At 45.4% G+C, this 23760-nt stretch overlaps 1 protein-coding gene across 3 annotated transcripts in view; it reads left to right on the forward strand.

Moving 5' to 3' along the window:
- SLC7A14 (solute carrier family 7 member 14) overlaps positions 1 to 23760 on the forward strand; it is a 256707-nt gene that overhangs the window by 200112 nt on the left and 32835 nt on the right. The gene's annotated exons all lie outside the window — the stretch shown is intronic.

Here is a 23760-nt window from a genome sequence, read left to right on the forward strand (position 1 = left end):
TCCCTCATTTCCACTATAAAGATAGCAAACACACAAGAGGTTAAAAGGCCCCTCCCACCCCTCAGTGTTTCTTCTGTCTCTGTGAAGGACAGACAAGAGTATAGGTACATATGCGTGAAGATTACTTGTGGATGGACTCAAAGGATGGGGGGGTTCTGTCCCTCTCCTTCCGCCAACCGAGTCAACACCCCTCGAAGTGGGGTCCCTCAACCAATGCCAGTTGAGCGGGATGGAGCTCCAGCTTCTTAGCCATTTCCCTCTGTGGAGGGCTCTCGACTCCCTGCACACAGCAGTGGTGCGACTTCCAAAACTACGCACTGCCTGTATTCAAGGCGTGAGGAGACCCCAGCATCATCACATACATCACAGGAGGGGCTGGGAGCATATATACATCAAAAGATGGGTTGGGGCCATATCCATCACAGGAGAAGCTGGGGGCATATACATCACAGCAGGGGTAGGGGTATCTGCATCTCTGGAGAGGCTAGGGGCATAGATATCACAGAGACTCTGGGGCTTACATATCACAGAAGATGCTGGAACACAAATTACAGGAGACACTGGGAGCATATACATCACAGGAGGGGCTGGGGGCCTATACATCACAGGAAAGCCTAAGAACATAAACATCACAGGAGAGGCTGGTGCATATACATTACAGGAGAGGATGGGGTGCAGACAGCACTGAAAGGCACGTATAGCACTGAGGGAGCACGGACAGTACTGGGGGAGCACAGACAGCACTGGCGGGCACGGAAAGTACTGGGGTCCACGTACAGTACTGGGGAGCATGAACAGCACTGGCCGTGGCATGAACATCATTGGGCGGCACGGACAGTACTAAGGGAGCATAGACAGCACTAGGTGGCACAGACAGGACTGGGGGAAAAGGATAGCACAGACAGGCACGGACAGTACTGGTGGTGGCACGAACAGCACTGGGGGCACAGGCAGCACCAGAGGGGCACGGACAGGACTGGGGGATTCGGACAGCACTGGGAGCAGCATGGATAGCACTAGCAGCAGCACAGACAGCACTGGCAGTGGCACAGACAGCACAGGGTGGCACGGACAGCACTAGGGGGCATAGGCTGGACTAGGGTAGTACAGACATCACCAAGGGGGCCAGATAGCACTGGCAGGCACAGACAGCACTTGAGGAACACAAACAGCACTGGCGGCATAGACAGTACTGGACAACACTACGTGGCATGGACATGACTGGTGGACACAGACAGCACTAGCAACAGCACACACAGCACTAGGTGGCATGGACAGCACTATGGAGGCACGGACAGACTGGTAGTCACGGACAGCACTGGAGGAGCATAGACATTACTAGGGGGGCACAGACAGCACTGGGTGGCACAGGCAGCACTGGGGGGAACAAACAGCACTAGGATGCCACGGACAACAGTGGGGGGATACGCAGCACTGGGGGGTACAGAGCATGGGGATGGCAAACAGCACTGGGGAGTGGCACACAGCACTGAGAGGGACACACATCACTGGGGGGGTGGCACACAGCACTGGGGGGGCATACACAGTACTACAGTGGTACACAGCACTGGGGGGAAGAACACTGCTTGCTGGCCTCACAGCACTGGTGGTAACGAATCATATACCACCGGAAGGCATGTACAGCAGGGAGGTTGGTAAAACTACTGCTCCTTTTCTTCTGTGGGACAGGAGTGCATCTTACATATACACTGTCCACAAAGTTAGCCCTGAGCACAGGCCAGTGTGAGGACCTAATGGTATGCGCATGCTGCGTTCAGTAGTGAACACTGCATGCGCATCCTCGCATCACACATTGGGATTTAAAGAGCTGGCAAGACTGTGGCTGTCACCTGTGCACTGCGATCCCCCGGGAAAAAAAGTAATTTGCAGCCCGTGGGCCAGAGGTTCCCCATCTCTGCTCTACAGGGTCTGATGTGACTGCTGTGGATTACAGAGAAGATTAAAAGATGTGCTATCTGTAATTGCAAGTTACCAGAGGCATATCAGAACTGGCTGTGTGTGGATTGTATCTCAAGAAGAGAAAAGAGTATACCTAATGGGGATCACCAACAAAGGCTCTATATAGAAAATAGAAACTTTATTGCAAGGGCAAAAAACATTACAATATTCAAGCATATAGAAGTGTACAACACACACTTAGTGTCATTAAAAACATTTAAAAAAGCCAAAGGGCAAAATTCTCCACCAAGCCAGAACCCTCAGAAGTTTGGTAATCAAAAAATGAGGGCATATAATGGAGTGAATTTAGCCTCTCACTTAGTCATCCAGAGGATAATACAAATCAAGTGTTACGGTCGTTCTGCTAATCCCCTAGCCTAATAAATATATTCACAATATAGCAGGCAGGGTTAGTACATAGACAGTCACGGTAAAAAACCACAGTTTAGTAATGTGGTAGGTAAGGTTATTTTAGGAGATGAAAACAGCAAAAGTGCAAATCTATGATAAAAAATAGAGAAAGGTACTGTGAAAAACCATTAATAACCATTAATAACTGATATCCGGATTTAAGGGTTTGTGGTTAACATCGGTTGCTGTGTACCAGGAAATATGGAGTCCATATACCACCATGAATGCATACAGTGGATTAAACAATTTACCCAGAGAATGGATAGACTAGTTATAAAGCCAAAATCAAACATACAGTGCCGTGATAACCCAAAGTCACTACATAATAATAGGTTTCACAGCAAATAAGAGGTTTGTGGATATCCACATAGGTGTTTACAGAGGAAAGTAATGATACTCACACCTGTCCTGGGTAAAGTAATGGACAGCATATATGGCACAGCGAAACCCTAATTGCAGCTTGTCAGACCTATACTCACTACCTAACCACATGGGAAAATGTGGGACTGGAATGCAGGGAGGGCGGGTTCCGGCGTGGTTACCCCACGCGTATCACCACCGTAATGGTGGCTTCCTCAGGGGAGGAATGGCGGCCTGAGGAAGCCACCATTACGGTGGCGATACGCGTGGGTTAACCACGCCGGAACCCGCCCTCCCTGCATTCCAGTCCCACATTTTCCCATGTGGTTAGGTAGTGAGTATAGGTCTGACAAGCCGCAATTAGGGTTTCGCTGTGCCATATATGCTGTCCATTACTTTACCCAGGACAGGTGTGAGTATCATTACTTTCCTCTGTAAACACCTATGTGGATATCCACAAACCTCTTATTTGCTGTGAAACCCTATTATTATGTAGTGACTTTGGGTTATCACGGCACTGTATGTTTGATTTTGGCTTTATAACTAGTTTAGCCATTCTCTGGGTAAATTGTTTAATCCACTGTATGCATACATGGGGGTATATGGACTCCATATTTCCTGGTACACAGCAACCGATGTTAACCACAAACCCTTAAATCCGGATATCAGTTATTAATGGTTATTAATGGTTTTGCACAGTACCTTTCTCTATTTTTTATCATAGATTTGCACTTTTGCTGTTTTCATCTCCTAAAATAACCTTACCTACCTCATTACTAAACTGTGTTTTTTTACCGTGACTGTCTTCGTACTAACCCTGCCTGCTGTATTGTGAATATATTTATTAGGCTATGGGATTAGCAGAACGACCGTAACACTTGATTTGTATTATCCTCTGGATGACTAAGGGAGAGGCTAAATTCACTCCATTATATGCCCTCGTTTTTTGATTACCAAACTTCTGAGGGTTCTGGCTTGGTGGAGAATTTTGCCCTTTGGCTTTTTTAAATGTTTTTAATGACACTAAGTGTGTGTTGTACACTTCTATATGCTTGAATATTGTAATGTTTTTTGCCCTTGCAATAAAGTTTCTATTTTCTATATACAGCCTTTGTTGGTGATCCCCATTAGGTATACTCTTTTCTCTTCTTGATTTATACTGTTGTGTTTACCGGGAGATCCCACTGGATGGTGCCCTTCCATATGCATTGTTTCCTCTGGATTGTATCTCTAAAATCATCAGAGATGAACAATCATCATTTCTAGCAGACATGCGATCTATGAATAGAGAGGAGGTGCAGACCAAGGTCTCCAGCCTAGTTCCACCCCAAGTATCAATTCTGTTCCCAGCATAAGAGGCCAAGATGGGAGATGGTGCTGAGTTTGGAAGAGGAGGATCATTCATTTGATTCCAATCAGGATAAGGAAGAAGTAGTGATATCTCCCCCAGAGAAGGGAATAAGTACTACAGTATTTGTCATCAGAGGACACAAACGAGCTTTTCAGGGTTGTGAGAAACATCATGAAGGTGGAGGAGGCAGAATAATCTCGAACTATTCAAAATGAAATGTTTGGTGGAATAGGGTTTTCCTGTCAATTAGTTTATTTATACCATGATCATGGAAGAATTTGGAGGACCCAGAAAAGAAATTGGTCATGCCTGGGGATTTCAGACTCCTTCTCCTGTTCAAGCCATAGGTGAAAGTGTGTGGAGAAGTCCCAAAGATCAATATTCCAGTATCCAGCGTGGTTAAGAAGACCTCTATCCCATTTTAGGATTCCTCTAGCCTTAGGAATCCCATGGACAGAAAGACATATCGCCTACTTAAGAAGTCCTGGGAAGCCTCGTCGGCGATAATCAGGGAAAATATAATCGCCACTTCAGTAGCCAGATCCATGCACCTCTGGGTTGACAACTTGAAAAACCTACTGAAAGTTTGGACATCGAGATAAACTATTTTAGATTCTCTTTCGCTACTTAAGATAGCAACAGGGTTTATGGCAGATACTGTATAGGCCCCTTTACACACAGACTTTCAGCGATCCCACCAGTGATTCCAACCTGGCCGGGATCGCTACAAAGTCTCTGGTGAGTCTCTGGTGAGCTGTCAAACAGGCAAACCTGGCCAACGACGCAACAGCGATCCGGACCTGCAGAACGACCTAGCTAGTCAAACACTGGAAACGAGTGATGTGTCACAATATCTGTCAATCACTATTCTCTGTCAGTCGGTCTCTCCCTCTCAGTCTCTATTCTCTCTCTGTCGGTCCGTCACTATCTCTGTCCCTCTCTCACAGTCTGTCGGTCATTTTCCCCTCCTCTCTCATACTCACCGATCCCCGGCGCTGCACGGCATTCACACTGCTGCGGCGGCTTTTACTATTTTGAAAAAGCCGGCCGCTCATTAAACAATTTCGTATTCCTTACTTTCCCCGCCCACAGGCGCCTATGATTGGTTGCAGTGAGACACGCCCCCACGCTGAGTGACAGGTGTCTCACTGCACCCAATCACAGCAGCCAGTGGGCGTGTCTATACTGTGCAGTGAAATAAATAATTAAATAATTAAAAAAAACGGCGTGCGGTCCGCCCCAATTTTAGTACCAGCCAGATAAAGCCATACGGCTGAAGGCTGATATTCTCAGGATGGGGAGCCCCACGTTATGGGGAGCCCCCCAGCCTAACAATATCAGTCAGCAGACTCCCAGAATTGCCGCATACATTATATGCGACAGTTCTGGGACTGTACCCGGCTCTTCCCGATTTGCCCTGGTGTGTTGGCAAATCGGGGTAATAAGGAGTTATTGGCAGCCCATAGCTGCCAATAAGTCGTAGATTAATCATGTCAGGCGTCTCCCCGAGATTCCTTCCATGATTAATCTGTAAATTACAGTAAATAAACACACACAACTGAAAAAATCATTTATTAGAAATAAAAAACACAAACACATTCCCTCATCACCAATTTAATCAGCCCCAAAAAGCCCTCCTTGTCCGGCGTAATCCACGGACCTCCAGCATCGCATCCAGCTCTGCTGCATGCAGGTGACAGGAGCAACAGAATACACCGCCGCTCCTGTCAGCTCCACGCAGCTAATGAAGGCAATAGCGCGATCAGCTGAGCTGTCACTGAGGTTACCTGGATCCAGCGGTGGATGCAGCGGTGGCCGCGGGTAACCTCAGTAACAGCTCAACTGATCATGCTACTCACCTCAGTTGCTGCGTGGAGGTGACAGGAGCGGCGGTGAGTAGCGCGATGAGCTGAGCTGTCACTGAGGTTACCCGCGGCCACCGCTGCATCCACCGCTGGATCCAGTGACAGTGGGTAACCTCAGTGACAGCTCAGCCGATCGCACGGCTGTCTTCATTAGCTGCGTGGAGCTGACTGGAGCGGCGGTGTATTCTCCTGCTCCTGTCACCTACGTGCAGCACAGCTGGAAGCGACGCTGGAGGTCCGTGGATTACGCCGGACAAGGAGGGCTTTTTGGGGCTTATTAAATTGGTGATGAGGGAATGTGTTTGTGTTTTTTATTTCTAATAAAGGATTTTTCAGGTGTGTGTGTGTGTTTATTTACTGTAATTTACAGATTAATCATGGAAGGAATCTCGGGGAGACGCCTGACATGATTAATCTAGGACTTATTGGCAGCTATGGGCTGCCAATAACTCCTTATTACCCCGATTTGCCAACGCACCAGGGCAAATCGGGAAGAGCCGGGTACAGTCCCAGAACTGTCGCATATAATGTATGCGGCAATTCTGGGCGGCTGCTGACTGATATTGCTAGGCTGGGGGGCTCCCCATAACGTGGAGCTCCCCATCCTGAGAATACCAGCCTTCAGCCGTATGGCTTTATCTGGCTGGTATTAAAATTGGGGGGGACCGCACGCCGGTTTTTGTAATTATTTAATTATTTATTTCACTGCACAGTATAGACACGCCCACCGGCTGCTGTGATTGGGTGCAGTGAGACACGTGTCACTCAGCGTGGGGGCATGTCTCACTGCAACCAATCATAGGCGCCTGTGGGCGGGGAAAGTAGGGAATACGAAATTGTTTAATGAGCGGCCATCTTTTTCAAAAGAGGAAAAGCCGCCGCAGCAGTGTGAATGCCGTGCAGCGCCGCGCCGGGGATCGGTGAGTATGAGAGAGGAGGGGAAAATGACCGACAGACTGTGAGAGAGGGACAGAGATAGTGACGGACCGACAGAGAGAGAATAGAGACCGAGAGGGAGAGACCGACTGACAGAGAATAGTGATTGACAGATATTGTGACACATCACTCGTTTCCAGTGTTTTAAGTCCCCTTTACACACTGAGACTTTGCTGCACAGCGGGAAACAAAGGACCAAGGAATGGTCCTGAAGGATTTGTAGCGATCAGCAACTTCACAGCAGGGGGCAGGTCGCTGATGTGTTTCACACACTGCAATGTCGCTGGGGAGGTCGCTATTACGTCACAAAACCGGTGACGTTACAGCGATGTCGTTTGAGATGTTGCAGTGTGTAAAGGCACCTTATGTCTGCAGAATCAGTGAGTTCGCTGCTAGAAATAATGCCCTTTTTTAATTCAGCCCGCAGAGAATTCTGGCTGAAAACCTGTTCTGGGGACAATGATTCTAAGAATAAGTTGTGCTCTATCCCTTTCTCAAGTGTGAGGGTGATCAGCACAGTCTTAGATGAGATCCTAGAGAAGGCATTGGATAAAAGGCAGGGAATCCCAATGAAAAACCCCAGAGATATCAATCCTTTCATAGGTTACGCCCTTCTCAAAGACAAGAGTACAAAAGGAAGGGGAAATTAGGCAGATGGAGCTAGGACAAAGGGGGAAGGTTAGAGGTCCTCTGTTCGATTTCAGGTCAGGTTCAGGAAGATCATGACACTAAAGGGGTAGATGGGAGCCTTTGGTAATTTTTAAAGGAATGGCAGGAGATTTCTCCAAATCAATGGGTGCTTCAGGCAATCTCTGAAGTGTACAGAGTATAGTTCACCCAATTACCATCATAAAAATTCCTGTTAACAACTTCCCAGTCCCTAAGCCCCTTCATCGTCTGTGGGTGGACATACAAAAATTGTTAAAATCTAAAGTGATAGTTCCTGCCCCTAGGGCAGAGGAGATTCAGGGCCATTATTCCAGTTTCTTCTCCATAAAAAAAGCCGTATGGCGAATTGTGAACCATTATCAATCTGAGGCTCTTAAATTGGTGGGTGGTGTATAAAAAATTCAGGCTGGAGTCAATAGGTTTGACTTTCCCCTTGATAGACAAGGATGCAGTAATGTATACACTGGACTTGATTGAGACATATTATCATGTAGCCATCTGTCAGTCACGCCAGGAGCATTTGGGGTTCGTAATAGAGCCTATGGAATCAGATTTTCTACTTTCAATTTCAGTGCCTCTCATTCAGTCTGTCCCCTGCCCCACAGGTGTTCATGAAACTGGTGGCAGAGATAGTAGCCTATCTCAGACCAAATAACATCATCATATTTGCATATCTGGACAACTTCCTGTTGATGGCAGGCTCAGAGTGGAAGTTAATGTTTCACCTTGAAGTCACATTGTTAACTCGTGCACCAAACCGGTCTTATGGAAGTTCTATTAGATTTCCAAAGGAAATCATCATTCCTTTTTAGAAGTGAAAAGTATAATAGTCAAAGACAGGATCTGGTCATTTCAGTTGGAGAAACAATCAGGGCAGCCATGAGTATCCTGGGGCTGATGACATCTTGCATTTCCAATGCTCAAAGAAGTCAATTTCATTCCAGGGATCTCCAGTAAGCTGTGTTGTCGGCCTGGGACAATCAGGAATGGTCCCTAGACAAGAAGATGACTTTATTCCAGGTAGTAAAGAATTTTCTCCAATGGTGGACTCTCATAAAAAATCTTTCAAAAGGAGTCCCATGGGTCTCCTCCTCTTGTGTTGTAGTGACCACCAATGCGAGTCAGTCAGGTTTTGAGGTCCATATAGGGGATCAATATCAACAGGAAAAGTGGCAATATCCTCCTCCTAAACGCCTTCATTGTGTCCAATACTACATCAAAAGAGGTCGGGCCCACATTTTTATCAAAGTGCTCTTTATGGTATTTCAGGATGTTCACATCCTCAAATAAATTTAAGCCAATTTGGATTGAGGTGCTAAGAAGTTACCTGCACAAGATTTCAGCGCCAAATTTGCACCTCCATATGAACTTTGCGAAAAACGGTTACTCGCAGCCTGACAGGGTACAATATTACATATGGGACAGGCAGGGCGCGCAGGAGTTTCTTTATATTTAAATTACTTGTTCTCACCCATGTAAGGGGTGGGCAGACCCCTTACAAGGAGGTGCAGTTTTCCCCCTGAAGATACCCCACGCTGGGGTAGATAGTAATGTTAATGTTGATGTTATTAATAAAAATGTCTTTACTGTGTAGTGGGTGTTCCCCTAGAGCCCGGGTGGGACGGCTGTCCCCATAGAAACTGTGCAGGAGGGAGGAGGAGCCGGCAGCTTAAAAGGGAAAGGGAGAGAAGTGTGTGTGGAAGGCAGTTGAGTCCGGGACGGGAGAGAAGAAGCAGAAGGGGCAGAGTGTGGGAGCTGGGTGGACAGAAAAGCGAAGGAAAGGAAAGAGAACGTGTCCCCAAAGGTGAAGCAGGAATTGTGTGGGTCAAGACTGTGATAGCCGGAGTGGGAGCCTAGGTGAAGTGGAGTAGCCGGGCACATCCCCACTAGAGGAGACGTCCAGAAAAGGTTTTCCCCCAGCAGAAGTCGTGAAACCATCTGATTATTGCCTCTGTTATGAAGATGCGTACAATAAACATGCCTTCTGGTTCAACCGATCTACGTCTGCCAAGTCTTTGTACATCTGACGGCGTTATCTGCACCACCACACTCTGCCCCACCAAACAATCTCCTGTCCCAAAAGTGACGGCGGAGCCGGGGGTAAGCCTGATAGAAAAAGGGGCCATGACTACAACCCCCGAGGCACCCCCGGCACCCCGTTACATGTGGCGTAGTCGGCAAGATCCGGATTATTGGCGAAGGGTCCCGATTCCATGGTGGGAAGAACAAGTGGTGCCTAAGGCGTTGGACCAGGCACAAGATGGCGGTAAGATGGCCTCCGTCTTCACGAACACAGTGAGCGCGCGAAGAATTGGCGCCAAAAGAAAAGCCTGGGGCTGGCCGGTGAAGAAAAAGAAGTGCGGAGTGCGCCGCTCAAAGAGGGGAGGTGCTGGCCCCAGGATGCTGATGAAGACATGGGAAGTGGGCGGCGTTACAGGAAAAAAGAAGAGCCGCCTCGGCCGGGTCGATTTGATGTGCGAGACTGGGGGTGGAGTGTATCCAAGAGCGGGAAAAGAAGGCCCGCCTCCACCTTCCCCAGCATCTCCACCTGCTCCGGCGCCATTGCAAGAAACGCCAACCCAGAGACCGACTCCGAGCGAGATGGAGACCCCGAGAAAACAGCATGCTGCAGTGGGCGCGCTGGTAGCAACCAGCCTGGGGAGAGGACGCCCGAAGCAGACTGCGGCCGCGGAAGGGCTTACCCTTAACCTACCAGCTGTGCCAGGAGGACCGGAGCGTACCCACAAAAGTAACGTGGGTCACTTCCTGGGATGCCACGACCGGTGAGACCTCGACTGAAGTCCGGGCCACCTACAAGGCACAGCTACAGCCAGGAAGCGAAGTCCTGGGAGCACCACTCCAGTGTCCGGAGGTGTTCACGCCAGTCGAGGTGGGACCTCCAACCCACACAGCAGTTCCGGCCCCGGAAGAGCAACATGCCCGGGAGCTAGAAGAAGATGAGTGGGGATTCTTTTGGGAGCCGGTAAAGCCGACGCCCCTGACTCAGCGAAAGTCCCCACTGCCTGAACCCGATCCGGTGCAGGAAAGGTTACTGGCCGAGACCGTGGCCCGCGAGATGATGGCCGGTCCCCTTAGCGACGAGTTTGATCGGCAGTGCACCGTTGGCACCGTGGTCAAATTCAATCAGGCGGAGGGCTATGGATTCATTGAGGACGAAGAGACCGATGACCATTTCTTCTACAACCGGGTTAACCTGGACACTGAGGGCTTACCACAACGCCTTCATACGCTGTACCCGGGAGAAAAGGTGAAGTTCCGGAGAGAAGTGGGATGCCGGGGCCTATTTGCCGTAGGAGTGACCCGGATGCCCACTGCACAAGAGGCCGCACAGTGGCAGCAAGAGATCGAATGGGAAGAGTGTCAGTACCGGAGACGTACACAACAGAGACCGGTGCTGGCTGAGATTTCCCGGCCGAGAAACACGCTGGCGGTGTCGCCAGAATTCATGACAGGACTGAGTGCTGACCCAGAAAAGGGGACACCGGCGGTGTTAGCGATACACCAGAGCATGGTCACACACCCGGTGATCGTCGTGGGTAGTCCCCAGCCGTCCCGTTCAGCGACCCCGTCACCCCCGTCGGGGGTTGAAGAGGCAAAACCTGAGACAGAGGCGCCAGAACCACCAGTCAACTACGAACCGTTCCGGAGGCTGCGCCGCTTGCTAGGTCTGTCCCTGTCCGATTATGTGAGGGCTCAGCGGGCCGAATGGCAGCGCGCTTACCATCCCGTGTGACCCGTAATGACCGGAGGTAATGGACCTGTTCGTGTTGAGTACCGGCATTGTTAAAAGAGCCGGAAAAGTTCCACAGTTTGCAACCATGTTTAAGTTACCGAGCCCGGAAGGAGCCTGATGCTGGACTGAGCCAGGGGCTCCCTCTGTGTTGTTAACGGAGACTTTACTGTTTGTACTCCTGCCTACAAAGACCGGGAGTGCTGTGAAAGCCTCCAGGCAGAAGACCAGCAAAGACCGGGAGTGCCTGCTGAAGGCCTCCGGGCACACTGTCTACAAAGACCGGGAGCTCCCAGGAGGGACTCCGGGCGCAGAAAAGTGCGCTCAGTGGTTGACTTTGTTTATAAAGGTTTTAAAGTTTTATCCAAAGTTTGCCTTACTGCTAAATTGTGTTTTACAGGTTCGAGCCTTGCCGGGAGGCTTAGGCAGAAAGAGGGGAGGAATGTAAGGGGTGGGCAGACCCCTTACAAGGATTTGCAGTTTTCCCCCTGAAGATACCCCACGCTGGGGTAGATAGTAATGTTAATGTTGATGTTATTAATAAAAATGTCTTTACTGTGTAGTGGGTGTTCCCCTAGAGCCCGGGTGGGACGGCTGTCCCCATAGAAACTGTGCAGGAGGGAGGAGGAGCCGGCAGCTTAGGGGGAAGGGAGAGAAGTGTGTGTGGAAGGCAGTTGAGTCCGGGACGGGAGAGAAGAAGCAGAAGGGGCAGAGTGTGGGAGCTGGGTGGACAGAAAAGCGAAGGAAAGGAAAGAGAACGTGTCCTCAAAGGTGAAGCAGGAATTGTGTGGGTCAAGACTGTGATAGCCGGAGTGGGAGCTTAGGTGAAGTGGAGTAGCCGGGCACATCCCCACTAGAGGAGACGTCCAGAAAAGGTTTTCCCCCAGCAGAAGTCATGAAACCATCTGATTATTGCCTCTGTTATGAAGATGCGTACAATAAACATGCCTTCTGGTTCAACCGATCTACGTCTGCCAAGTCTTTGTACATCTGACGGCGTTATCTGCACCACCACACTCTGCCCCACCAAACAATCTCCTGTCCCAAAAGTGACGGCGGAGCCAGGGGTAAGCCTAATAGAAAAAGGGGCCATGACTACAACCCCCGAGGCACCCCCGGCACCCCGTTACACCCACAAAGCTCTTCACAGCATGGCACCCCCCTACCTCTCCACCCTCATCTCTGTCTATAACCCTACCCGTTCACTATGCTTCGCAAACGACTTTCGACTAACATTCCACACAAATCCTTCCCACTCCCATCTCCTAGACTTCTCCTGAGCTGCACCAGTCCTCTGAAATGCTCTACCCCAAGTAATTAGGAAGAGCCACAACTTGCACAGCTTCAGACGCTCCTTAAAAACATATCTGTTTAGGGTAGACTATCACCCTCACTAATCAAAGTCAATTCATATATATCCCCTCCACTGTTTCTCAGAACATTAATTCTCCCTCAAACTCCACTTTTCCCAAAGCATTACAAATATTGGCTGATGAAGGGTTCATGCAGCCTTTGTCTATCCCCCCATTTTTTGGAGATGGCTGGACTGTCGTTGTAAATAAGCACTTGAACCTTATGTCACCCCCACCTCAACCTATTGTAGATTGTAATCTCTTACGGGTAGAGTTGTCTTTATTTTTGCTTTAATTATTGTATCTTCTATAACTGTTACTTATGATTGTTTGTATATGAACCTCTGAATTGTAAAGCGCTGCGGAATATGTTGGCGCTATAGAAATAAAGATTTTTGTTATATCCATAAGGGGTGCTCTCTTTTTCTGGACCTCTGCAGAAAAGTCTGGGAAAATGGACATTTTTTCCCCATCAATAATTAGATCAGGGAGATCTTTAGCCTTTCACAAAATTGTGTCTCAATCTTTAAAATGGAGTAGATTGATCAATATCGACCGAGGTGCTGCTTTAGGAGGTAAAGGTCACATGGAAACCCTGTGGGCCCTGTATGGCAAACAAGGATGAAAGAACATCTTTCTCAAATATCTGTAGGAGCCAAAGTTTAAAAATGGCTGCCGGATCCCGTCCCTCCACTTGTTTCAGAACTCCCACCAGGCATATATTATTTCTTCTGAGCTTGTTTTCCAGGTCATCAGTTTTATTTAAGAGCATATTAATACACTGCGCATACCTTTTGACATCTTTTTGTATGACAGGGATTTGATCTTAAGTTGTTCTTTTTTGGCCACTAGCCTCTTTTTTTCTCGTTCACTTTTTCAAGTCACTTTTTAACAGGGACACATCTTTCTTAATATCCCCTATATACTTGTTTAGAGAGGCTAGAGTGTTATTAGAAAGGAAGACTGCAGCAAACACATCCATCATGGTCGGTTTTGTAGGTAGGGAATCAGCCTCCTCACATCCCAGCAGGTTCTAGGGGAACCCCTACGCTGTTGCTGGGCAGAATATCCTGAGAAGCCGGGATGTTAATAATGCAATAGAAGGGTGCCATGTTAAGGCATCCTTCTGCAGCCTCTAAGCATAGTTCCTCAGGTCATCTCTCCCGCACAGGAGCAGAGTCGTTTGACTTCCCCATGATAGTGGAGAGCTTTCAGGAGGTTTTTAAGCAAAAGAGGATTAAATCCCTTCTCTATCATGTAAATCTTTTTAGGATTATTGCAGGAGCTCTGCTAGGGATGTCTGCTCATACCTCTCTAAGGCCTAAGACACACGGCATGAAAATCGGAGCTAGTGGAATGCGATAAAACATCGCATTCCACTCGGACCAATATTACTCTATGTGCCAGCACCCATGAGCGATTATTTTCTCACCCCTAATCAGACCGAGAAAACAATTGCAGCATGCTGTGGGTGCAATGTGATCCTCTTTCTCTCGCACCAATTCACATCTATAGGGCGAGAGAAACATCGCACTGTACTCGCATTACATCGGTATACCACAAGTGCAGGGCGAGAATGGCAATAGCCGGCAATGGAGGAAATAGGGAGATAAATTCCTCCCTCCCCTCCTCAGCGCTGGTCCGCCCCTCCTCAGTGCCGACCCGCCCCCCGCAGCTGTGGTCCGATCTCACGATCAGACCTCAGTCACAATGACACTCGCATGGCACTCGGCTCCCGCTATGTTGCGAGCGTGAGCCGAGTGTCATGCGAGGATCGCAATAGTCCCCGTTTGGCCCCTGCCTAGAGATCATGGTCCCACAATCAGAGTTTTTAGATTTAGCAATGCTCAGAGCTCAAAAAGTTAACTTGCCCACACCAGGATCTTTATATACAAAGTCTGCAGTCTTTTTCTAAGTTTGACCACTGACAAAGACATGAACAGTCTATAATTTTAAGACTAGGTTAAGAAAGATAGAATATCCAAAATAAAATCCAGAAAATCACATTGTATAAATTATATAAATGTATTTGCATTTTGCAGAGAGAAACAAGTGATTGATCTTTTTGGCAAACAAGACTTTATACTTGGTGGCAAACCCCTTTTTGGCAAGCACAGTAGTCAGACTTTTTTTTTGTAGTTGATGATGAGGTTTGCGCACAAGTCAGGAGGAATTTTGGTCCACTCCTCATTGCAGATCATCTCTAAATCATTAAGATTTTGAGACTGTCACTTGGCAACTAAGAGCTTCAGGTCCCTCCATAAGTTTTTTTTGGCATTAAGGTCTGGAGCCTGGTTAGACCACTCCATGACCTCATAGTGCTTTTTTTTGAGTCACTCTTTTGTTGCCTTGGCTGTATGTTTTGGGTTATTGCCGTGCTGGAAGACCCAGCCACGAGCCATTTTTAATGGCCTGGCAGAGGGAAGGAGGTTGTTACTTTGGATTTTACGGTACATGGCTCCATCCATTGTCCCACTAATGTGATGAAGTAGTCCTGTGCTCTTAGCAGAGAAACACCCCCAAACATAATGTTTCCACCTCCATGCTTGACAGTGGTGACGGTGTTCTTTGGGTCATAGGCAGCATTTCTCTTCCTCAAAAAAACACGGTGAGTTGAGTTAAGGCCAAGGAGCTCAATTTTAGTCTCATCTGAATACAGCACCTTCTCTCAATCACTCTCAGAATCAACCAGGTGTTCATTGGCAAACTTCAGACGGGCCTATACATGTGCCTTCTTGAGCAGTGGGACTTTGCGGGCACTGCATGATTTTAAGCCATTACGGAGTAATGTTTTAGCAATGGTTTTCTTGCTGACAGTGGTCCCAGCTGCCTTGAGATCATTAACAAGTTCCCCCGTGTAGTTATAGACTGATCTCTCATCTTCCTCATGATCCTGGATACCCAACGAGGTTAGATTTTGCATGGTGCCCCAGATCAATGTTGATTGACACTCATTTTGTATTTCTTCCATTTTCTTACTATTATTATTATTATTATTATTTTTTATTTATAGAGCACCATTGATTCCATGGTGCTGTACATGAGAAGGGGGTTACATACAGAACACATGGAGTAAAGACAAAATCCCTTTCGGCGCTTCCGGAGGATAAATGGAATATCAGTGCAAGTTTGCAAAAACTTCAAGAACAAGGGTTTATTAAGGGTTCAATAAAAAACGGACTATTATGGACAACGCGTTTCAGCTAACAAAAGCCTTCATCAGGTGTAGTCTACATTCTAAAGGATTTTGGGGAGGAGACAGTAGGTGGGGTGGTGGGGTCGGGCGGCAGCTCCGCACGGTGGTCGGGCGGCAGCTCCGCACAGTGGTGGGGCGGCAGCTCCGCACGGTGGTGGGGCGGCAGCATTGCACCAAGAGTTGTCTCCTTCTCACAAAGTGTCTTACTTATGGTTTTGTAGCCCATTCCGGACTTGTGCAGGTCTATGATCTTGATTAATTGAGTCTGTGGACGGGAGTCTTTATACAGGTGACAATTTAAGACAGCTGTCTTTAATGCAGGTAACTAGTTGATTAGCAGCGTCTAATTGGTCTGTAGGAGCCAGAACTCTTAATGGTTGGTAAGGGATCAAATACTTTCTACTACTATTTCTCTCTGCAAAATGCAAATAAAGTTATATAATTTATATAACGTGATTTTCTGGATTTTATTTTTGATATTCTATATCTCACTGTTAAAATTAACCGACCCTTAAAAAGACTGCTCATGTCTTTGTCAGCGGGCAAACTTATCAAATACTTATTTCCCCCAGTAAATAGACAGAGACGTGCTAATCTGAGAGGGAGAGAGTGTGGTCGGACTAAAGTAGTCTGGGCAATGATAATCCCAGGGGATAAAACCTTCACTATAAGTAAAAAACAGCACACAGGAAAACTGCTGACAGATTCCTTTTAAGAAAAAAAAGGAACAAATGCTCACTTTTTTGTCAGCTCGAGTTATCATTTCTTGCCCACCCAAAGTAATCAGCGGTGTAACATTATTTTATTGATAAATATAAAAACATGTAAACCACACAAAAACAAACAGAAGTGAAGCAGTGAATACATCAATAATATTAAAATATATCAATAATGCTCCTGCTCATTATTAAAATAATTTTACCGCATTTAGATTGTGCAGTATTAAATTAAATGCTGGAGGTGGAATTTCATCTGTCTGTATTCATTTCCTAGAGCAGAAACTGGATATGCACTTTGAAATATGTCGGAGAGACAATTAGGTGAACTTGAAAAGATATAAAAAAAAATCATCTGCCTTTACAATTCATGGAGAGGTGTCTGTGTGCACTCACTATTGAAATTAATGGGGCTCATTCATTTTAGTGGAGGCCATGAGTAGGCAGGGGCACGCACAAGTATTTTTTTAAGCAGCTATATTTGTGGCACTTTCTCCATATATCTTAGATAGTTTGAATATCTGAAGGAACTGCAACATTTTTTTTCCACTCGCCACTTTCAATTTAAAGGTGTTGTCCACTACTTTGACATTGACTGACATCTTCTGATTGCAGCTACGGCCGGGTACTGTACATCCACCTCCTATTGATTAGAATGGAGTACCCGACCGCGGCCACTATCAGAAGACGGGGCAGCGCCGGAACTTTCCAGCTGGCTACTGCCGCCGCCAGGACCAAGAGCAGCTAATCGGTGGGGGTGCGTGGTGACGGACCCCAGCCGATCAGATATTGATGGCCTATCCTAATAGAGGACAATCCCTTAAATAGAGTCATGCAGCAATGATTGGCCCAGGAAGGTCCCTATACACAGGAGAAATCCCAAAAGGGATACAACGCCCCAGCAAAACTGGAGACCTCCATTCATAGGATCAGTGGTGGTCCCAGAGATATAATCCCCAGTGGTAACTAAAGATATTGTATTACTGGGTTTTTGCCCTCTAATTTGAGAGCAGCATGATGTAGGAGCAGATATCCTGATTCCAGCATTGTATCACTTACTGGGCTGCTTGATGTAGTTTTGATAAAAATCACTCACTTATGAGCAGGAGATTATCACTAGAGGCCGAGTACACCTAGCTATGTAGTCCTCTATATTCGTGAGTTTTATACATCTCTGCCTCCACCACCGATTGACAGATTTCTTCTTATTCAAAGTGTACAGAGAAACCGGCAGTCAGTGGTGGGGGCGGGGTTATAGCGCAGCATTCCGAGAACTTTAGCAGATAAAACAGGATTTTATCAAAACTATAGAAAACAGCCCAATAAATGATACATCACTGGAACCAATGTTTCCTTACATCATCCTGTTCTTGGATGGTTAGCAGAACATGATGACAGATTCACTTTAAGTGACTGTGATGGGACATTCGGCATAACTGAGCACTCAGACCTGTACAACACCTTGGACAAGGTATCTAGACTTATGAATTCACCTTACTTTAGGTAGGTGCCTCAGCACCTGAGACCGTTTTTCTCTTTTAGGCTCCCAGTTCAGCATCTCTTTATTCTGTGAATCAGTCGATATTCATCGCGTTTTGGTCCTACATTATTGTATCGTCTTTGAGCCAGAACCTGAGGCATTCTCACTTAAAATGAAAACTAGCAATGTTTTTTAAATCCCATTTCATCCCTGGAAGCTAAGCCTCCAAGGACACACACGGCATTGATAATGCCTGGAATGGTGTAGAAGTAAAAGACGGGAAGACATAATGATCATATTGCAACCTGTGTCATCACATCTGTTTCTAGGCAACCTCACGCACCATATAAATGTGGAAAATCCCAATTTGTGTCTGGCACAGCCGACGTAATGACTACAAAAGACGGCATTACTGCCTGTATTGACCTCACTGAGAATGAGAATAATTAGATTAGGAAATTGAGTGATCTAGACCAGGTTTATGCAGCCTCAGACTTCCCGCTCTTGCAAAACTATAAATCCCATCATTTCTTTACAATGATTATCTAGCAGAACATAATGAAAAATATTTGTTACAGTGGTAAACTTAAAGGGAACCAATCATCAGGTTTTTGCCTATAAAGTAGAGGCAGTGCCATAATGGCGCTAGGATGTTGATTAGAATGATACCTTTAGTTGTGAAATCTGAGGCTTTATTGTAGAGTAATCTTTGTCCAAACTTTCCAAAATGATGTAATTTGTGCACAGGCTTGAGCTTCTGCGCGGGACTTTGTGGGTTGGGTCTTTTGTTTATATTCCTCGCCTGGATCCCTGCCTCCCCTTTATTTAAATTTTGCCCCTCCACCGCCACCATTATTGCTATGCCAGTGCATACGCAGTACTATCGTGAAGTGTTTGTGGAACTCTTCAATAAAATGGCGCTGGAGTCAGTGCAAGCGCATACCGCAATCTCTGGCACCATTTAATTGAAAACACTGTCTTCCAGATGTCTGCGCACGGTTCGGCCATAGCAATAATGGGGTTAGAGGTTAAAATTTAAATAAAAGGGAGGCAGGCAGCAAGGGGAGGAATATATAGAGAAAAACCAACCCATGAAGTCCTGCCTTGATGCTCAAGCATGTGCACAAATTACGTAATTTTGGAAAGATTGGACAAAGATTACTCTGCAATAAAGTCTCACATTTCTGTACTAAAGATATCATTTTAGTCAGAATCCTAATGCCATTATGGAACTGCTTTATAGGGCAAAAAACACTGGTTGGTTCCCTTTAAAGCAATAACTAGAAAAAAGTGTTATATGTTGAACTATTGGACCTACCTCAGTATTTGATACGTGGTATGTGCAGAGTGGCTGGTCCATATATTTGCCTAGTCACCAGCCCTGAAAATTAGGGGCGGACATATCATTTGTGCCACCTGTGCCGCTGCACAGAGGTCCAAGAGGTTGGGCAGCCCATTTCGACCTCCAAAGTAAGCGGAATTGTGTTTTTTGATAAGTTATTGGACTGTAAAGGGCCCAAACACCGTTTTTTACCACAAGGGCCCTTTTCTCTCTGTGTCCACCAGTGTTGAAAAGTAAGAGTGAAGAAGTGAGAAGTAAGAGTGAGAAGTGAGAAGGGCAACCAAGATGTTAGACGGTCTGCAAACCATGTCATATGAAGAATGGCTAAAAGAACTATGGATGTTTAGTTTGAAAAAGAGAAGGCTGAGAGGAGACTTAATAGCTGTCTACAAATGTCTGAAAGGTAGTCACAGTGAGGGGGGAACTACCCTATTCTCATTAGCACAAGGAACTACAAGAAGCAATGAGATGGAACTAAAAGGAAGGAGATTCAGATTAGACATTAGGAAACACTTCCCGAAGTGAGGGCAGTCAGAGAGTGGAACAGGTTACCACGGGAGATGGTGAGCTCTCCATCACTGGAAATCTTCCAAGTGGAAACTGGATAAACATATAGCCTGGATGATTTAGGAAAGCCTGCACTCGCAGGGGGTTGGACCCGATGGCCCTTGAGGTCCCTTCCAACTCTACAATTCGATGATTCTATGAAAACACTGAGCACTGCTGCAAGTTAAAGCTTTATACACTCGTAAATGTAATGCTTACAGCACCTACAATCAGTAAGGTATATAAAATCACTGTTTATAGAGTCAGCAAGGGACAACAACTAGGTAATCAGCACAGTTCTATGGTTTTATCAAAACTGGATGTAAGGGAGAAGAGAATATGAGGAAAGGAAATATTATGCTATACTTGAATGTGCTGGTGCAAAACATTTTTTACATTACAGCAACCAAATAGATGTGGATTTAAAAATACTCTATGTTTCTGGATTGTGTCTTCTTACGTCCATGATGATAACCATTGTGAATGTTCAATTATTATGGACAAAAACCATTGCAGTGTGTGGATCTCATAATTCAGCCAAATTACAGTTAATGAGAAATGCCTAAGTGACATTGTCTTAGAGCCCTTTTACATGGTCAAGTGAGAGAATGTTCTCATTATGTTTAACCCTTGTCTGTCCTAGTGGTATTAGGTAGTACATACGGTAAGCAGCTTTCAGATTAAATTAAGCCATGGTTGGTCCGAATAAAACATAATAGAATAAGATGCCGATCATCTAGTTGATTGCAATCTCTGAATGACTCGTGGATTCTGTACAAGGAGAATTAAAGACACTGCATATGTTCTGCACCAGTTTGCAGCAACAGCAGCATTTTATCTATGCCAACTTCACTTTTCTTCTGCATCAAGATTAATTTTTTTGTGGGCATTTCTGCCAAGATCTAAATTAGAAAATGAAGATGTATAAATATGGATGCTTTGTGGTTTGCACTTATTTTTACAACACAGTAAATTCTAATTGCCTACTATGTAATCCTTGCATATTAGCTTGTTTTTCCGAACTAAAATATTCTAAAAAAACAAACAAACCATGCATTATATTCATTCATTATCTGCAATTTATTTCTTTTTGATGGAGGTGTGTGTGGGTTGTTAAAGGGCATTATCCTTATATACTTTTATTATTCTGTGCATTTAAATATCATTGGCTTTTGACGACAGTTTAATGTTTATAATTTCCCCCTAGTAATGCATATCTTTAAACTTTACTATTTATTATGTGGCACTGATAAGTGTATATACTGTAATTAATGTGAACATTGTAAAAGTGGTGCCTGCAGCATATACCAGAATTGCTCCAAGGCCTTTGATTGATGATGAGTTTCTGCATTTTGATTTAGCGCCTCCTGACTTTTGTCTATGCCCGTGCTAGAAGAGTATGTTAACACATCACGTTTTTGCAACATATTTTGCTGCATAATTTCCATTTCGTTTTTTGTTACTACTACATATACGCTTTTCTTTCCCTATGTCCAATTACATGTCTTTGGCTCTTCACCATTAACTAATTTCAATAATTGTATTCATTACTTGTACAATCTGTGGTGTGGTTTTGTATTATTTTTTGACACTTATTTTTTATATTCTTTTTATATATATATATATATATATATATATATACCATATATGTGTATATATATATATATATATATATATATATACAGTGCCTACAAGTAGTATTCAACCCCCTGCAGATTTGGCAGGTTTGATAACATGCAAATAAGTTAGAGCCTGCAAACTTCAAACAAGAGCAGGATTTATTAACAGATGCATAAATCTTACAAACCAACAAGTTATGTTGCTCAGTTCAATTTTAATAAATTTTCAACATAAAAGTGTGGGTCAATTATTATTCAACCCCTAGGTTTAATATTTTGTGGAATAACCCTTGTTTGCAATTACAGCTAATAATCGTCTTTTATAAGACCTGATCAGGCCGGCACAGGTCTCTGGAGTTATCTTGGCCCACTCCTCCATGCAGATCTTCTCCAAGTTATCTAGGTTCTTTGGGTGTCTCATGTGGACTTTAATCTTGAGCTCCTTCCACAAGTTTTCAATTGGGTTAAGGTCAGGAGACTGACTAGGCCACTGCAACACCTTGATTTTTTCCCTCTTGAACCAGGCGTTGGTTTTCTTGGCTGTGTGCTTTGGGTCGTTGTCTTGTTGGAAGATGAAATGACGACCCATCTTAAGATCCTTGATGGAGGAGCAGAGGTTCTTGGCCAAAATCTCCAGGTAGGCCATGCTATCCATCTTCCCATGGATGCAGACCAGATGGCCAGGCCCCTTGGCTGAGAAACAGCCCCACAGCATGATGCTGCCACCACCATGCTTGACTGTAGGGATGGTATTCTTGGGGTCGTATGCAGTGCCATCCAGTCTCCAAACGTCACGTGTGTGGTTGGCGCCAAAGATCTCGATCTTGGTCTCATCAGACCAGAGAACCTTGAACCAGTCTGTCTCAGAGTCCTCCAAGTGATCATGAGCAAACTGTAGACGAGCCTTGACATGACGCTTTGAAAGTAAAGGTACCTTACAGGCTCGTCTGGAACGGAGACCATTGCGGTGGAGTACGTTACTTATGGTATTGACTGAAACCAATGTTCCCACTGCCATGAGATCTTCCCGGAGCTCCTTCCTTGTTGTCCTTGGGTTAGCCTTGACTCTTTGGACAAGCCTGGCCTCGGCACGGGTGGAAACTTTCAAAGGCTGTCCAGGCCGTGGAAGGCTAACAGTAGTTCCATAAGCCTTCCACTTCCGGATGATGCTCCCAACAGTGGAGACAGGTAGGCCCTACTCCTTGGAAAGGGTTTTGTACCCCTTGCCAGCCTTGTGACCCTCCACGATCTTGTCTCTGATGGCCTTGGAATGCTCCTTTGTCTTTCCCATGTTGACCAAGTATGAGTGCTGTTCACAAGTTTGGGGAGGGTCTTAATTAGTCAGAAAATGCTGGAAAAAGAGATAATTAATCCAAACATGTGAAGCTCATTGTTCTTTGTGCCTGAAATACTTCTTAATACTTTAGGGGAACCAAACAGAATTCTGGTGGTTTGAGGGGTTGAATAATAAATGACCCTCTGAATAAACTTTTCACAATTTAAAAAAATAAAAAAAATAAATAACAGTCTTTTTTGCTGCAGTGCATTTCACACTTCCAGGCTGATCTACAGTCCAAATATCACAATGCCAAGTTAATTCCGAATGTGTAAACCTGCTAAATCTGCAGGGGGTTGAATACTACTTGTAGGCACTGTATATATATATATATATATATTATTTTTTTTTGTTTAATTTTTTTTTGTTCATAAAATTTAATTTAATTTTCTCTTGGGTTCAATACTACCACCTTTGTATGCTATATACAAACTTAAGGAAGGGGAAAAAAAAATAATATATAGGGGTTTATATATTACGAGGCTGAATCAGCCTCAAAACGCGTAAACCTTTCCATGTTCTTTTTTTTCCTTGTTTGCCTTCATTTTTAATCTGAAGAACTAAAAGTTAATTTTATAGAAGTGCTGGATTTTTTTCCGTAGATTATGATTTTGGAACTTTTCATCTCTTACGGACAAGTGAGCTGGACTTTCTCTCCTTGTTATTAAAGGGATCCTGTCAGGTGCAGTTCTGAGTGCATATTTCTAATCCCTGCCTAACTGTCCCATTATTTACATAGAAAGATCTTTAGAAAAAGTATTTCTAAAGATCCTTTATAATATGCTAATGAGCACGGGGACTAATAGCAAGGGCGTTATTTCCCCCAACTAATGTGCCCTTTTAGCATGTTAGCACACTCACAGGGGTGTGC

The sequence above is a fragment of the Anomaloglossus baeobatrachus genome, chromosome 3 (assembly GCF_048569485.1).
Source record: "Anomaloglossus baeobatrachus isolate aAnoBae1 chromosome 3, aAnoBae1.hap1, whole genome shotgun sequence".
NCBI classification, from domain to species: domain Eukaryota; kingdom Metazoa; phylum Chordata; class Amphibia; order Anura; family Aromobatidae; genus Anomaloglossus; species Anomaloglossus baeobatrachus.